Source organism: Coccinella septempunctata, chromosome 6 (genome assembly GCF_907165205.1).
Source record: "Coccinella septempunctata chromosome 6, icCocSept1.1, whole genome shotgun sequence".
Lineage (NCBI taxonomy): Eukaryota > Metazoa > Arthropoda > Insecta > Coleoptera > Coccinellidae > Coccinella > Coccinella septempunctata.
In genome coordinates this window covers 10,263,143-10,281,247 of record NC_058194.1, presented here as the reverse complement: position 1 = coordinate 10,281,247, position 18,105 = coordinate 10,263,143, and the positions used below count along the sequence as shown (strand labels likewise).

The window sequence follows — 18,105 nt, the reverse complement described above, 5'->3', positions numbered from 1 at the left end:
CAAAAAAATCTCACATCAGTTCGGTGAGGTATGTGAACGAATGAACTAATGTTCAAAAACAATATATTTCATAAATTTCAGATTACCAAATAAGTGCACATGTTAATAAAACTAGAAAGAATAAATCATGCAAACTGCTGGGTTCATGATTATTGTTCTCCAAGAAAGATTAGGACATGCTTTTCTGATCTTTGCACTTTCCTGCATTCCATGAAAAGAATAATCAACAGTTCGTTAATATTTTGGCTTAGGTCAAAAAGTTTTTAGAAGAATTTTTTCCATGTTATGCGTTATGAAAAAGATAAGAATACTATATGCATATTTCATATCTTTCTGAAGAAAAAATTTTCAATATAGAAATGTGATTTATTCATTTATTTCTACAAATGAGGTACCTACATGCAACACGTGAGAAAATAACCTATATCGAACATTACATCAAACAGGCATTATTTATTCAAATATAATCTTTATATGCTGGATATAATAAAACCATAGCCTATTATGTTTTATAGAACTGCTATGAAAATGCGAGAAATGATTTATTGACCTACAGTTCGATATCCACAGCACTTTCTTTTCAGTAATTCACCATTTCACTGGAAAATCACTATGACACACAAATAACTTATCAAACGTTCAATATCTGCACTTCACATTCAGTAATCCACTATTCAACTGACAAAACGTCTAAATGATAATAAATAAATATCGAAACGACAGCAGTATCAATAGCATTTCTCACAATCCTCCATATTTGTTTACGTTTTACAGCGCACTCGAAGGTAGTTAAAACGCTTATGGTGTCATGCTCTGTCGATGATCTCAAAATAATACATGGCAAATAAAGAACAATGTTACAAATATGTTACGTGGATATCTTGGAGCGGGTACATGAAATTTACAAAATGTGGATATTATTTAAATACGGCACAGGTACATCCCAAATATCGTATCAGACACGTAATGGTTACAGAAAAATAACACATAACAAAGTTCCCCATTCGATCTCCCGAGAAAACATAACAGATATGTTACTGGTCACCTGGGAACTTGTTTCCACAATAATTTTTCGACGGTTTTTCGACATATTTCGATAAAAATATCGACGGGGTGACATCGGCGATTCAATTCTTCACATATTGCTGAAATTCTCATAGCGACTTATGCCAGGAATAGCTGAATATTATTCAATATTCCTAATATTACCTCTCACGTGATAATTTTTACTTCTCAACTGACTCAGTACGTAATACAGGCTATTGCTCAAAGATGTGACACATTTTCGTATTTGGGGTAGCATCCGTAAAGCAACCAATGTCGATCGTCTTGATCTCGAATCGTATGTACTACTTCCCCTGAAGTCGCATTCTCTGTTGAATAACCCGAAATCTACGATCCTCGTTTCTACCCTGAACCCGAAGGAAATTACGAATGATATCAACTGGTAAAATATTTTTCGCCCTCTCCATACAATTACTAAAACTAATATAAAAAATCTCAAGCTCGCGAACAGTAACAGAAATCTCCAAATTCAGAATCGACGACTGGAACTTCTGTAGAATATGTTGAGGAAATACCAGACTTGATCTACATTTCAACAAAAATATTTTAAGATTCTTCTTCAAATTGGTGGTCTGCATCATTGTGGCTTTCATTTGGTATAAAACTGTGGTAGCCTGTGTGCCATATATGATACAGATGTCGTTCGAAAAGACACTACAAACACTCACTTCTTTATCGTCTTTATATACTGGGTGGGCCATCCATAACTTTTCACCCCGAATTTCAAGCTTTGGGATGGATTAACGAAAAAACGCTCAGACAGGTCAAATTTTGAAAAGGGGACAAATAAGGGTGTTCAAATGAGTTTGATATCACTACCCCTCTAGCCGCAACCCCTAACAGCTCTCATTTTCGAATAGGGAAAAGGGGTCGAGCAGCACCTTGTTGGAAAGACAATTCAATTTCCTATATGAGCGTATTTTTTTTATCGCTTTATTATTATACAGAGTGACTCAGTCACGAGTCAAAAAATGAATTCATCCTGTTTAATAGTTAGGCGATCGAAGAAAAAAAAATAATACGCTCATGAAGGTAATTGAATTACCTTAAAGCTACTCGACTTATAATCTCTATTCAAAAATAATTGCCGTGAATTATTTAACGTTACATACGCACTTTCGGTAGAATTCTCTGTTCAGTTGCATACAAAATAATCTCTGTCGTTTTATTACGACAATTTGTTAAAGAATTCTCCAGAGAATTCTCGGCTGTTACATAAGGGTTTTATACGAATGTGGAAACAGAAACGAAAAATATCACACCGTTTCTTTACAAAATTTGACAATGCGTTGGAATTACCGTTGCTTGGTGACGAAAATTAATATCCTTCGATTAGTTTCAATTTACATTCCACAGGTTAGGTCCTCGAAAAATTTCTTTTTGTGATAAATTCATATTACCATCTAGAATATTTCGACAGCTCAAAGCCCAACCAGTTTTTTTTATTATGTTAGTGGTTCCTACGAGATATTTGGACGACTACAGTGAAGAAACGGTTGATATTTTTCGATTCTGTTTCTATAATCGTGTTATGTATAAAACGAAGTACAATCTGGAAACATTTCGACTATTTCGGGTGGATTTCTTTTCTCGCTGTGGACATGTGAAAAAAAGGTTGTGTTTGATTTCTGAAGAAATTTCTTCACAGAAATTGTTCGAGAATTGTGTTCATTCAGAAAATGAAATTCACGTACATTGAAGGTTTTCCGCCATTTAGAAAATTTTTTCAGAGTTCTTCATTTTTTTTGAATTGAGCACTCTAAAATACACCGAAGTAACTAGAAACCGTTACTTTGAGGTTTCATTCATTCATTCCTGCATCCTGTTACCGAAAATAAATCTTACAATAAGACAGATGTGCAAACAGATAATGCATATCGGATGGTTCCACAAAGTTTCGAATGAAGAAGTCTTGCAGCGCCCGAGTTGTACAACAATTGAGACTCAAGTAACGAGGCCCGACTCAGATGGAGCGGCCACATTCTAAGGATGCATTCTAAGCAAAAGACACAAGTTTGTTGAAAAACATACGTTTTCGAAAGACCAATATAATGTATACATACCATACACGTATGGTAACGTGCATGGATATTGTTAGGGACATAGGATCATATATTACAGATGATGACTTGTTATTGGATGATAAGGGATTCATGCCCAACGCTCCACTTGTCAGAGAATGCAGATTCAGACTCAACATGAGAAATGCAGACACTAGTACCGGGATGCTTACGGGAACTTGTCTTGTTACATTCCAAGGTACAACCCTCCCCAAATATCAAGAATGGAAAAGTTTCCTAAAACTCCAAAATCGAATTCAAAAGTATTTATGGAAACCCTTTTCCATTACTTATCCAACACGTAAAAGATTCGCTTCAAAATTCCGGAATTTCAGAAATGCACCTTCGAAACTTAGTAAACATTCAAATATGTAAAAGCTTGTGACGTAGAATGCTTTTACTAAAGTCTAGTAAATTTTGTTGATTCGACAACAGTGGAACCGATCAAGAGATTACAAATTTTTTTATGAAATCTGTGTCTATACCTTCTTAAAACCGATGAATTTTTGTGTCATTGTTTGTTTTTCTTGTCAAATGTGATCACTTGATATTTATTAAGTCAATGGTGATCAGAAAACTTTCATAACCATTATTGTCTCGATGGGCGTTGCGGGATTGTGAAAAAAACGTAGAACGTTCATAAGAGAACACTTCTGAAATTAGAATTTTTGTAAGTGGTCACAGACAAAATGCGCTTTGTTAAAATTCAAAAAAAATTATATTTTGATTTTGAAATTTAGGAAAATAGCCCATTGTATATCATCAGAGCGGTAGTGCAATTGTACATCCCCCTGTCATTCAATGTTACAGATGCCTTGAATACGGTCTTGTCAAAACTCAAAACACAATGTAGAGGTAATTTTAGATGCGTTACTTGCGGTAGCCATCATGAAACAAAAAATCTCTGCAAAGAACAACCGAAATGCATACATTGCCTAGGCCCCAACCATTCCAATTATCGTAATTGTAAAGAATATAATAGACAGCTCAGAATGCGTGAAATTATGGCAGTAGATAATCTATTACGATATGAAGCCAATTTGGCAACCAAAACCCCAGACGGCCTCTACCCTCTGCATTTACAAGCCGGAGGCCCACAATACAAATCTTTGAAACCTCAAACCCTAAAAATAATAATGCTAGGTCCTCCACCTCTGTCGCCAAAACTAATAATAAATCAATATCAAAAAACAAAGGGAGAAAAACAATTGGTTACGATAGAGCAGCTCATGAAAGAGCATTATTCAACTACTCACCATCATACCTTAAGCGACTTACACCTCTAGATACTCAATTCCTACCCACAACAAAAAAAGTCATAACCGAAGAGACAATTTCTTCCTCTCAAATCGATCCAAACACATCTCCTATGAAAAAGAACAGTAATGACGAAGATTATCTCCATATGTCACTTTACAACTCACAAGATGTTAACATGGATTTATAGGAAAGTCTACCCATCTCGGACTGGAGCCAGGAGACACCTTCTACTGCTTCAGCAGGAGATGAGATCTAGACTGGCGGCATGCTGTGTGGTCTGTCGGATAGTTGTCGTCGCCACTTCTAGTATTCACCTTCAAGTTTCTCCATTGGAACATTCGTTCTTTTTCATACAATCATTGTGAGAGAGAATACCTGAAGTACCAAACACATTAGAGCGTAGAGTCCAAAGTTTGGAATTTGTTGACGTTCTTGGTGTGTGCATAGGCACAGTATATGTTCCACCCGACATCATACTATCACAATCTCAGGTAAAAGATATCCTCTCACATTTGACTTCCCACTATATGGAAATATCATTGAACTCCTTTTGCAGGACATTAAACTGGTTATTCTCAATAATGGTACACCTACCTACACCACCCAATTCCAACCCTAGTGCCCCAGATCTGGCAATCTGTTCACCGGAGTTGGCACTGCATTGTTCTTGGACAGTCATAGACAGTCACAAGATTGCGGGCAGAGCGATCAGTTACCCACGTTGATAGAAATTAGTGGACGGGACTCAGGAAACAACCCTCTACATATAAGTTCCCCCTGCTGCAGGAAGTATAATACCAAAAACCCAAATTGGTCAGTGTGCTTCGCAGAAGTTGTTGACTACATGAACAATCATTCAATCTAGAATGCTGCCGACTTTCTCCATATGATCGATATTGCAGCGGAAAAAACCTGCCCCAAAAGACATCGCGTCACACCCCCAATATATAAGATACACTGGTGAGATGATGGAGTTTCAGGGGCCATCAATGCCTGAAGAAAGGCTTTCAGAAAGGAACATCCATCGCTGCAAAATTTCTTGTCTGTACAGAGAGTTAGAGCCAGTATACGCATACTTATGAGAAAGAAGAAAATATTAACATTGCAAAAGTGAATGCAGCAATTAATTTCATTCATGAAAACTGATAAAATGTGGAAGGTTACCAAACGCTTTTCAGGAGAGCCACGGGGGTTAGGCAACCTGCGCCATCAAGGACATGTTTGTTGGGCATTCTCAAAAAACTTAGCAAAGGCGGTACACCAGTAGCTTCCAGGCCACACTCACCAGGTGAGTTTCAACTCTTTACTATTAATGAATTGCTATACGCTTTATCCCATCAAAACGTACCATTTCGGTTTGAGAGGGGCTCAGTTACTCACTGTTTATACACCTGCCTCTCTCAGCCAAGACTATTCTCTTGCACATAGATAACGAGTGTCTGAGGACAGGCACTGTACCACCAGAATTTCAGAACACCCTGATTCTGCCTATCCTTAAAAAGGGAAAAACCCCAACCAGTTCTCAAGTTATAGGCCTCTAGCTCTCCCCCTGTGTGATTAAGATAATGGAAACCATGTTGAAGAATAGAGTCGAACTTACTATTGAAAAGAGCATGGGACTTCACAGACCTACATTTGGTTTCCGAAGCGGATTCTGTCAATGACTGCTTTGCATTACTGACGGGGTATGTTTACCCTTCTCGAAGGGTGAGAGGGTTATCGCGGTTTTTGGACATAACAGGAGCTGAAAAAAGACATTGTGAATGCAGGTATATCACCGGTGGAAACAAACCTAATCCTGGCACTACTAACTCAGAGGTTCCTATTCATTGCAGACTCTACCTCATCTACGGTTTTGGTTCCGGGAATATGCATGTTGGGTCTGTCCCAGGGAACTTCCCTAGCACCACTGCTTTACAACGTATACTCCATTTTTCCCCCTAGCGTTTTATCGACATCAGTCAAAGTCCTACAATACGCAGACGACCTATGCATCCAGATCAGTGGGACAGACCTTGTACAGATGTCGGAGCAGCTCACTCTAGACCTAGGTCAACTCACCAGCTGGATGAAATTCAAAAATCTGCACCTCTCTCTGGAAAAATCGTCTGCTATGGTTTTTACTAAATCAGGGAAGCTTGCCACTCTCCCGCCATATTGTCTGGTATTGTATCGATACCATGGGCGACTCAACACAGATACCTCTGATTGCATGTACACAGTAACCTTCGTTGGCGTGAACAGGTGGATTCGGCCAAGAACAAGGCCATGCAGGCCTTTAATATCATTAAAGCTTTGGGAAAAACCACGTGGCGAGCACACCCCTCTGTCCTACTTAAAATATATAAGTCCCTGGTACAGCCTCAGACTACGGGAGCCTGATTTATGGGAGGTGCTCCAAGGAAGCCCTTCAGATATTAGACCGAAAGCAGAACGCTCTGCTCAGAACTGCTTCATCTGTGATGAAGTCAACCCCTCGATGTTTTGTGAGGTGTATTTCATTCAATTTTTTGAACACATGACTCAGACCATTTGAAACTGTAAGTAAATTTCCGAAATTCTTTCAACTCCTCAGGTGAATATAAACACAAAAAGAAGTATCTTCTATCAACGCTAAGAGAGTTATCCACATTTTCTTGTTTTCAAACTAGATATTTAGCAACTCAAAGCTGTGATCTCATCACCATTCAAATTTTTTTTTTCATTTATTAAAAATCATATTTACACAGTTCAGTAATGTTCCCCCTTTACTTTTGTTGTGTACGCTATATTGAAAATGTATCTTTCATTTTAGAGCCCGGAGAACGATTTTAAAATACAATCGAAACTAGTCGGCATTGTTTTAAGGAATAGTTTCAGTTCTATAAACCTGACCTTTATCGTGTCAATCAACTGAAGAATATTTAATAGATTTTAAACAACCTTTATTTTTTTGTTGAGGTTGGAACCATATTCTTCGAATGATTATTTCAACAGACTCATGAATGATTAGTAAACTATGTTTGACGCCTTCTTTTGCAGTTTTATGTATCTGTATGTACAATGCAATGAAAAATAAAGCATTTATTCATTTATTTATTTATTTATTTATCTCTTTCAGGTTTCCCACCAACAAAGAGCCAAGAAATTATTAGTTTTTATTGACATTTTTGCAAAAGCAAATGTTACAAAATATATGATACCTGGTGCGTATTCACAACTTTTTCATGGAGCATTCAATTTTGTACCCTCCAGGTGAGTCCTATCTGACAATTCTAACGCTTTCTCTTCACCTTACAATGAATACACATTCGAATTATGACTCAAAAAATTAGCAGTTCAATAGATATTCAAGAATTAATTTACTTTCAGTGAAAGCTCGACCATTGAGAAACTCCCCCCAAAAAATTAAATCTGAACTACAGAATGAAGAATCGATGAAGATTCCTATACATAATGAATATATGTGAACTCTATAAATATTTAGAAGAAATATTAATGATTAATTATTGGAATATATGAATTTTTCGTGGATCTGAAAAGAATGCAGTGCAAACTCAAATGATGAGAAAATCCTTTATTATCTATACTACATACTGACTACTTCGGAAAGTCAGGTAAAAAGGAATTCTTTGTTCCTTCAAAGTATCACAGATCCTTCAAGTCCACACAATCATTAAATACCAAAAAATTCATTGAAGCATGATCCAATAATCATATTTCAACATCTTAATTACCTACCATTTCATATGAGTAAATTCAAGTAGTTTTCATTTGTGTTCGTCTTATAAAGGAGGGCTCCGTAGGTGAAATGAAAATCTGTTTCTATACTCAGATAAGAAAAAATTTAAATGAATCAAGGCATAGGTTGGAAGAGAAACAATTGGAATTCGTTGCTTAGAGCAGTTTGTTTGAGGACTAAAAAGTAGAATTGTCTGCTGGAAATATTTGTTGAATAGCTTCAAGGAAAAGGCATATATCTCTGACGAAGAAGCATAATCAACCATACTGGTTTGATTCTTTTTTGTGGAAAATGTGTAAGATGTGAATTTTTATTCTTGGTAATGGAATGTTCATTCTATAGTTACTTGGGATATTTACATCATATGGATGTTCGTTGCCACCATTGAAATCATAATATATATACTTACTCTAGAATGGCTAATCCAGTATTAAAAAAAGCGGCGAAAAATTGACAGTTGTCGTTAAAGCGAATGCGCGACAATAGTTTATTTCAACTCGAACGTTGCCTAGACTTTCCTACCTTATGTCAGTCGAATTGTTTATTTGGTATAAATGAGAAATAAACATATTTCATTCGATGAAAAAACTCATTTTTCGATTCATACAGGAATTCTTGTCGGTATTGAATACATGCATGGATGATTAATTGTGTTTATATATGCTTTGTTTAAGGCGGTGAACACATATGAGCGGCCGCGGCCACGATCACGATCACGATCGTGAGACATCCCGACTGAATGCCGCTATATCGCTGAACAGATCGTGATATTATGTGCGGAATATGACATTTGCATGGGACGCTTCTCGATCGTGATCGTGATCGTGGCCGCGGCCGCTCATATGTGTTCACCGCTTTAGAAAATCAGTACAAAGATGTTGCAGGTTTCAATGAAAATATATCGGGATCTCGGAGGTGGCGTGTTATAAGTCCAAATCTAAATTTGTCGATAGAGGTATTATTGAGTATTCATTGATTGTTTGACCAAACCGTGAATTGGCTGAAGATTGGAGTTTTATAGCGAATTCCATGGTAACAACTGGTGCTTACTAAATATTTGGAACTCACAACAAAAATTCCAGAAGATCTAAACTTAATATCACTAATGCAATTCGATATTATCGCAGATTCGATTAGATGAACAGGTACCTAAGCATTGAGTGCATATTATAAACTCCGTGCAACAATTTTGAAATATCCTGATCTAGTGCAATACTGTATGCCATCAATGGAATTCGCTATCAGTGGAACTCGATAATTCATTCAAGTTCTGAATTTTTTTTGCATTCATTATTTTCAATATGATAGACAAGTACACAAGTACATTTCAGAAAATGTGACTTAAAACTTCTTACCTCTGAGCAGATCGTGCAACAGTGAAAAATCAAATGACTGAAAGAAAACGCGTTGTTGTCCGACATACCTTCGTTACATGAATTGCCCCCTCTTCATAAGATTTGATCGACAGAATATTCAGTAATTCGGCAACGTTCTACTAGAAAATAAACTAATGATGCGCATTCGTATTAACGACCACTGTCAATTTTTCGCCGCATTTCTTACTACTGGATTAGCATTCTAGAGTAATAATATATAATATGATTTCTATGGTTGCCACCCATACCATACAGAAACTTTCACTCTGCTTCTTTCTACCAAAGATTTTTTTCTGCCTAGTCAATCTAGTAGAACTTGGTGATAAATCGTACTAAGCCCACCTGCTCTATGCAGAGAAAAACTTGAGTATTAGATTGATTCGGTCTCTACTTGTTGGAAGTTCATTTTGAATAAGATGAAATTTGATTTTTATCTGATCAAAAACCTTTGAGCATCATATAATTTATCGACAACAGCTGAAAGTCTTGGATGGATGAGAAGTCCTTTTTGGAAAATCAGTAAGATACTATTCGTTAAGAGTTGTTATTTCTTCGAGAAATTATATACGAGGTATGACTGTATGAACCTATTATAAAAAATGGAGACTTGTCCTAAGTACCAGCAAAACGAAGTGTTCTTTCTTTCACTTAAATAATAAACAGGCCACACATGAGCCTGAAATATTTTGGAAAGGTGAACGCCTTAGGTATAACTCGAATCCCAAATATCTGGGTATTACATTGGATAGAACGCTCTGATTCAAAAAACATCTAGAGAACACGGCTGCAAAAATTCAAACTAGGAATAATATTCTGGAAAAGCTATGCCGTACTTCATGGAGGGCGACTGCCGAAACTCTGCGATGATCGGCAATGGACCTCGTCTTTAACGTGGCTGAATACGGGGCTCCGGTATGGAGCATGCGAATCATAACGGGATGCATTAAATCTACTCCAATCTATTGGCTCACAACTCTCAGTCACATCATGCCGCCACATATCCGCCGAAGAGAGGCTCTCCTAAGAGAATACAAAAAGATAATGGATAACCCAGAGTTGCCTATCAATGACTATATACCCACTGCCTAACCATATTAAAATCCAGACATCTGCCAGTCAGGATAGCACAGGCACTGCAGGAAAGTGATTTCAGGGGCCTCCAGGAATGGGAAGCAGGCTGGAGGAAAGATACCCCACCGCCAGATGTATTCGATTACGTAAAAATCCAAAAAGTGCCTGCGGGATTCGACCTGCCTCGCCAAATATGGAGGACGGCAAACAGATTTAGAACGGACACGGTGTCTGCGCAGATATGTTGTTTAGGTGGAATAACCAACCCTCGCGAAACTGTGAATGTGGAGCAACCTATCAAACAATTGAACATATATGTATATTAAGACTGCACTCTTACGGCTTAACAGAAGTTGTTACCTTAATAATAATAAGGAATGATCGCGCCCAAACGGACAATGAATACAATAATGAGGATAAATTCAGATGCATACTACCCGCTGATATGAATATCAACAAGTGTTATGATCTGAACTGAACTAGCCAATTTGCCATCGTCAAGGTCCCTAATGGAGTACGCTCCACCGAAGAAAACCAGATGCTGACCATGATTTCGGTCTCATTTCACCTCATCAGAGCAACATAGCTTTTTTCCCCGATATAGAACGTTTGGAATTGATGGACACTCATTCAATACTGGCAAGCTGAGCTGATTACTGAGTAATATCCACTAACACAGCGACTACTGAGTACTATACAGTTACCAGAGCGCTACCCAGTATGAAACGGTGCCGGATTAAATCCCCTCCAGATAGAAACCCAGACGAAGACAATAGCATATGTCCCATATTTTCTCTAATTCAGTACGCCGATTCTCTTTGCGAACAACAGACTTGTGACGAATTGAGAAGTCCGGGAACACGTTCAGATCACGGCAGAAATTATGGCAGTGGCAGCGGTACAATAATAATAAAGAATGATCTCGCCTAAACGGGCAATGAATATAATAATAAGGATAAATTCAAATGCATACCACAAGCTGATATGAATATAAACAAGTGTTACGACCTGAATTGAACTAGCCAATTTTCCATCATCAAGGCCCAAATCTATCGAAGAAAAGCAGATGCTGACCATGATCCGTTTCTTCATCGGAGAAAAAAGCTATGTTGCTCTGATGAGGTCAAATGAGACCGAAACCATGGTCAGCATCTGCTTTTCTTCGATGAGCCGTACTCCATTTGGGGTCTTGACGATGGCCAATTAGCTAGTTCAATTCAGGTCTTAACACTTGTTGATATTCATATCAGCGGCTGGTATGCATCTGAATTTATCCTCACACCTCACATAATTTTAATATGGAACATTTTGATTTCACCGAATTTGTTATTTCAAAGAAAATACTTTCGAATCATCAATATACATAATTCAATTGATGCAAAAATCTTTCATTGTTAAATTTTTTTAGTGAATTAATCTTTTTTTGAAATACAAAAAAGCATTTTCTTTCTATTGCTTAGAGGTTTTCATAGTTGCTGAAGCAGGGAGCGATCAATAAATAATAAAATATAGGTAAGTCGGCTGGTTTCTTTCCTTTCGTAGAGCAATTATGATATTTTGGGCAAAGTTCAGTAAGTACCCTGCGAATCTTCTCATAAGTTAATCAAAATAATCCGAGCAGCGTTGTCAAACCGCAGAATCAATGTATTGTTATCTTTTTCTTAGAGAATTCAATGTTGACTTCATGACAATCCCGATATTATGAATAAAATGCTTGGTCTATTTCTCATCGTACGCAACCCTTCCAAAACCATAACCTAACCTAATTATAAATAATGAGTGCATAATGAACTTTATCGAGAATAGAGCGAAAATAGCCATTTCAAAGTGGCTTTTTTTAACATTCGGCTCCAGAAATTGAACCAATTTTATTGAACTTAACTCGTCAAAATAAAAAACATTGCACCTGTCTGAACAAAAAATCGCTGTGTGCAAAATAGTAGCCGAATCTAGGCGGTTTGTATATTTGGCATTCATTCCGTTTTCGGAGTTGCTCTGTTGAACTCAAGGACATCTACAAGATTCTTATATACTTACAATGAAGCTGTAAAGGCAGAAATAAAAACATTGACAGAATAAATCAAAAACTCATACCTGATTTCCAAAATAGTGTCGTGACATTGTACCGTAGAAGAAGATTCGCTTTTTGTTTCTTCACATAAAATTTGAATGACAAAGTTTTTATGCCAATTCGTTTGACTGATGTAACTCTCTTGACAATAAAAAGTAGGCCCATGACAACTGTTGTCAAAACAAATAGTAACTAAGAAGCAGTATCAGTAATCAATAACGGTATGAATATTGATTATTACTCAGAACTTGCCTGTTCAGATTCAAAAAACCGGAATTATTGCAGAAATGTTGAAAAGTAGTGATGGGTTTTCGGTCGACGTCGTCTGTCTCGTCATTAGAATTCATAATATCTGAGTTTAGTGATTCTACATTATGATTTCGCCTCAAAGTGTTTGTTTTACAGAGTAATAATAGAGACACACTTGAAATATAAGAAAATCAAGATTTTGTATCATATGAAATGCAATATTGTATATTTTTCATTGCGAACCAATGTCGCGTTCTAGAATGTGGCCGTCACAACACACCCTTCTATTATCCACGTTCTGAAAACTACTTGATATGCACCATTATCATAGAATCATAGATAGATAGATAGATATACTGCATTCACACTTATTTTAGCAGTCGGTTGGCCATGAAATAATTTTCTCAAGTTTTTGTAACTATAACGGAGTAAGGTTGGCAGTCATGAAATGTCGTTAATGTCATAATGCCGTTGCCACAACTTATATCAATTAATATTACGAAAATGCCAAAAGTGATTGAAAAAAGACAAAGGTTTTCGGGAAGTGCTATTTAGAATTCAGGTTCGCTCATTCAAATAGTTATACCCTGATATTCTAAAATTCACAATACGTCAGACGGTAGCGAACATATTCAATGTAAGAGAATTTATATAATTATATATAATATTTATATAATTATATATAATAATCATGTTTCATCTGAATCTAAACGACTTATATTTTAGCTGAATATTTCCACAATCAGAAAGATTGTGAATGAAGAGGATGACAAAGAATTTATTTCTATTGGGAGACCCAAAAAATTTGTGGCATTTGAGGATTTTATATTTGAGTAAATTAAAGCGAAAAGTAGAATAAGTTCTGAAAATTGATTTTTCTATTTTTCATTTGACTCGTCCTATACATTGTAAATGTCTTAAGGTACCAATAAATACCTAATTATTATTATTATATCAATGCATTAAGATGAACTGCCACAAATACGCGCCAGATGTCCTGTTAATTGTTTATTCATGTGAAATTTTTGTTCGAAGGTGAAGTTCATCTTGACTCGAAACTTCCTTTAATTCCTTTCACTTATATTGATGCAAAATGACTTTTGTTGAAGAATTTAACATTCTTGTTATTATCTGTTAATTCCTTCGGCAGTTACTCATTCCCAACCACTGCATCATATGCATTTCATTTTCGGGTTAATATTTTTGAAATCTACAACTGATGTAACGTATTCAAACTTCAGCTAAAGAAGAAACGAACATTAACTCTCCTCAAGCTAGTGCATATTGTGATATTATACTGATCTCTTGTATTTTCCATGCAAATAACTGGCTTTGGTATGCCTTCAGTCAGTTTGTATAAATTTAATTATGTTCGTCACATATTTTCCGATGAGACTCGACATTGTGATAAAATACGTAATAACACTAACTTTTACGTAGAACGGCAACATAGCGTTGATTTAAAAAACAAAAATGTTTTGACAAGCGTCATAACCCCACATTTTCGTACTATATTGAGTGAAATGTGTCAAATTTCCATGGCCAACTGACTGCTAAAATAAAAGTGAATGGGGTATAGATATAACCTTTATTTCAACAATTTATAACAGTTACAAGTTAACAAAAATTAAACAAGTTAAAGTTCCTCAGTTAGTACAGACCGCAGAAATTAAAAAATTCCCCATTATTATAACTTCACAATTCATTATGAGTTTATATGTATGTTGTGAATGTCAATAAAACTGTTTACATTCATTTCGGTATTAGACTACACCGTAGAGACTGTTGTACTAATTAGGTCCTTTCGTTTGCAAAAAAGTATAGAACTTTTCTACACTCGATTTGATTTACACCAGTGTAGAGGAAGTGTAGTTTATCTATACACATAGTAAAAAGGAGATGGTGATAAACTACACCTCCTCTACACTGGTGTAACTGCTATCAGCAAACGAATACTAAAATCGATTGTAGAAAAGTGCTAAACTTTTTATGCAAACGAAAGGACCTAATTAATTCGCTGAAGAATGTAAATTTTTTGGAGTTTATGTTGACAGGAATTTAACCTGGTCTACTCAAATAAGTTTTCTCTGTAAAAAGCTCAATAACTCTTATTATGCCATCAATAGAGTGAAAGACATGCTACCTGTCAGCTCATCAATGCAGATCCACTACAGCCTAGTATATAGTCAACTGTCTTATAACATCTTACTCTGCGGAAACTGTGTAGAATTTAACAGAGCTTTCATAGCTCAAAAACGGATCATTCGTTTGATATTCAGATTAAGTTCTCGTACATCATGCAGACCAGTTTTCGTTGAAAATAATTTGCTCTCTCTACCATGTATATATATATATATATATATATATATATATATATATATATATATATATATATATATATATATATATATATATATATATATATATATATATATATATATATATATTTTGAATATAAGGTAAGGATTATTGACTCAATTAAGGAGAATATTGGTGTTTTTTCTCTTTATTCTTCGCCGAGCTTTCGCATTTGTTTAATGCTTCTTCGGGGCTTCTAAAAAGTATAATCATGGTTAATATCAATCTTACATATTTGTTTTTCTTAAATTTTCACTTACCGAATGTGAGGTTTATTTGTAAACTTTCATCAAAGCTTCAACATTCGTCATTTTGATTTTAAAAAACATAAACATAAATCTAGTCACAAGGAATAAAATAATTTAAAGTACAATAAAAACACACAAAAGAGTTTGTTTTGATTCATTTCAGTTTTTGTTAATAAGGTTATGTTACTTTTTGTTGTTTTGTGGTCCGTTGTTCACCACTGAATATTGTTTCCATTGCAGTCTCCTGTTTTCTGGTTCCTTATTCATCTAGAGGGCCATCATAAAATTTTTCATGCATAGACATTTTCAATAAATAACTGTATATATTGCTCAATTTATTAGTATCCGTTTTCTTGTTTATTGCATTTTCGTTTTTATGTATCTGTATCATTTCATGTATTATTCTTTTATGATAATTTTTCTCTGATTTCAATATTTTTACGTTTTCAAAGTCTATACAATGGTCTAAATTATGTGCATGTGTTGCCAGTGCACATCTTTCATGTTGTTTTTTTTATGTCCGATTTGTGCAATGCCATTCTACTCTTGACCCATTGGGATGTTTGTCCAATATATTTTTTATTGCATGTTCCACACTCCACTTGGTATACGACATTACTCGTTACGGGTATAGGTATGGGGTCCTTTATTTTACTATAAAGATTTCCAACAGTTTTGGTATTATAAACTGCAATTTTCACATTTTCATGTTTAAATACATTCTTTAACTTGTTCGTGAGGCCATAAATATTTGGGTACGATGTTAAATGAGGTCCATCAGATATAACATTCTCTCTTGCTCCTGTATCTGTGTTCGATGTTTCTTGTGTTGCATATAAAAGTTTATTTACCATTCCGGCTGGATATCCATTTTGTCTGAGAAGTTCCGATAATTTTCTCTCACATTCTTGTTTGAATGATTCATGGCATATTTTATTAATTCTGTTTTTCATCTGTTTTATGATATTTATTTTTATATTTATGTTGTGTCCAGATTTGAAGTGAATGATTTTGTTAGAGTGTGTTTCTTTTTTATGCCACTTTAATTTAACTTTGTTGTTTTGTCTTACGACTTTTGTGTCCAAGAATGGTACTGATTGTTCATAATCCTCTTCTTCTAGGGTGAATTGAAGATTTTTGCTATAAGTGTTGAAACATTTCAGAGTGGTTCCTATATGTAATAATGGAACTATCATGAAGATATCGTCGACAAATTTCTTCGAAATCTCTACTTTATATGGCAACTTGACTATGATTGAATCTATTGAATGGTCCATGACGTATTGTGCTAGTATTGGTGATAACTTCGAGCCCAAGTGGAGTGTGGAACATGCAATAAAAAATATATTGGACAAACATCCCAATGGGTCAAGAGTAGAATGGCATTGCACAAATCGGACATAAAAAAAACAACATGAAAGATGTGCACTGGCAACACATGCACATAATTTAGACCATTGTATAGACTTTGAAAACGTAAAAATATTGAAATCAGAGAAAAATTATCATAAAAGAATAATACATGAAATGATACAGATACATAAAAACGAAAATGCAATAAACAAGAAAACGGATACTAATAAATTGAGCAATATATACAGTTATTTATTGAAAATGTCTATGCATGAAAAATTTTATGATGGCCCTCTAGATGAATAAGGAACCAGAAAACAGGAGACTGCAATGGAAACAATATTCAGTGGTGAACAACGGACCACAAAACAACAAAAAGTAACATAACCTTATTAACAAAAACTGAAATGAATCAAAACAAACTCTTTTGTGTGTTTTTATTGTACTTTAAATTATTTTATTCCTTGTGACTAGATTTATGTTTATGTTTTTTAAAATCAAAATGACGAATGTTGAAGCTTTGATGAAAGTTTACAAATAAACCTCACATTCGGTAAGTGAAAATTTAAGAAAAACAAATATGTAAGATTGATATTAACCATGATTATACTTTTTAGAAGAATATATATTCAAATGTTTAATATATGCTAAAGAAAATTGAATTGAACCAAATTTTGTGACAACCATGAATATAGTACAAGGAACCAAGAAATTCTGCTTATACATAAGCATAGAACAAAAAAATTTGAGTATTCTCCTATGTACCAGAGTATAAGATTGTATAATTGTTTACCTAAAACTTTGAAGGCTCCCAAATTGCGAACATTCAAAAAGAAAATCGAGGATTTGTTAATTAATAGATGTTACTATTTTACAGTAGAGTTTTGTAATGATTGCCCGTCACTTACCATAGATTAATGAATTTATTATTTGGACCTGTCCAATGCACTTTGTTGTCTAATAAGATCAATAAACTATGACTTTAGCCTTGCGGCTTTCACACTCCTCTCCAGAGGAAAATTCACTTATCCCAGATATCTCAGATATCAAAAGGATTAAGTTCTGTTGGAGCTCTTTCCAGGTTTTCGGGCTCGTGGTGGTGGTCGGGTCTGGGACGCTCCTCGCCTCCCTCTTGTAGGTTGGATTCCTGCTCCACCCTCACTTCCTGTCGGCGCAGACGGTGTTCCTCTGCATTCCCCATGTACTTGCGTACAGTTCTCGCCGTTCCGAGCAGTACCGCCTTCTGCATGACTTTATAAATATTTTCGTCCAA

At 35.4% G+C, this 18,105-nt stretch overlaps 1 protein-coding gene across 4 annotated transcripts in view; it reads right to left on the bottom strand.

Annotated features, from left to right (window-relative positions):
- The window catches only part of LOC123315826, a 164,008-nt gene extending 151,229 nt beyond the window's left edge, over positions 1-12,779 (bottom strand). For 3 of the 4 annotated variants that reach the window (XM_044901697.1, XM_044901701.1, XM_044901700.1), the window contains exon 1: positions 12,648-12,763. The gene's annotated coding sequence lies outside the window, so the exon portion shown is untranslated. Of the gene's footprint in view, positions 1-12,647 lie in introns of all 4 variants that reach the window. The other variant, XM_044901698.1, reaches the window with a different exon arrangement.
- Between the last annotated feature and the right edge of the window lie 5,326 nt (positions 12,780-18,105).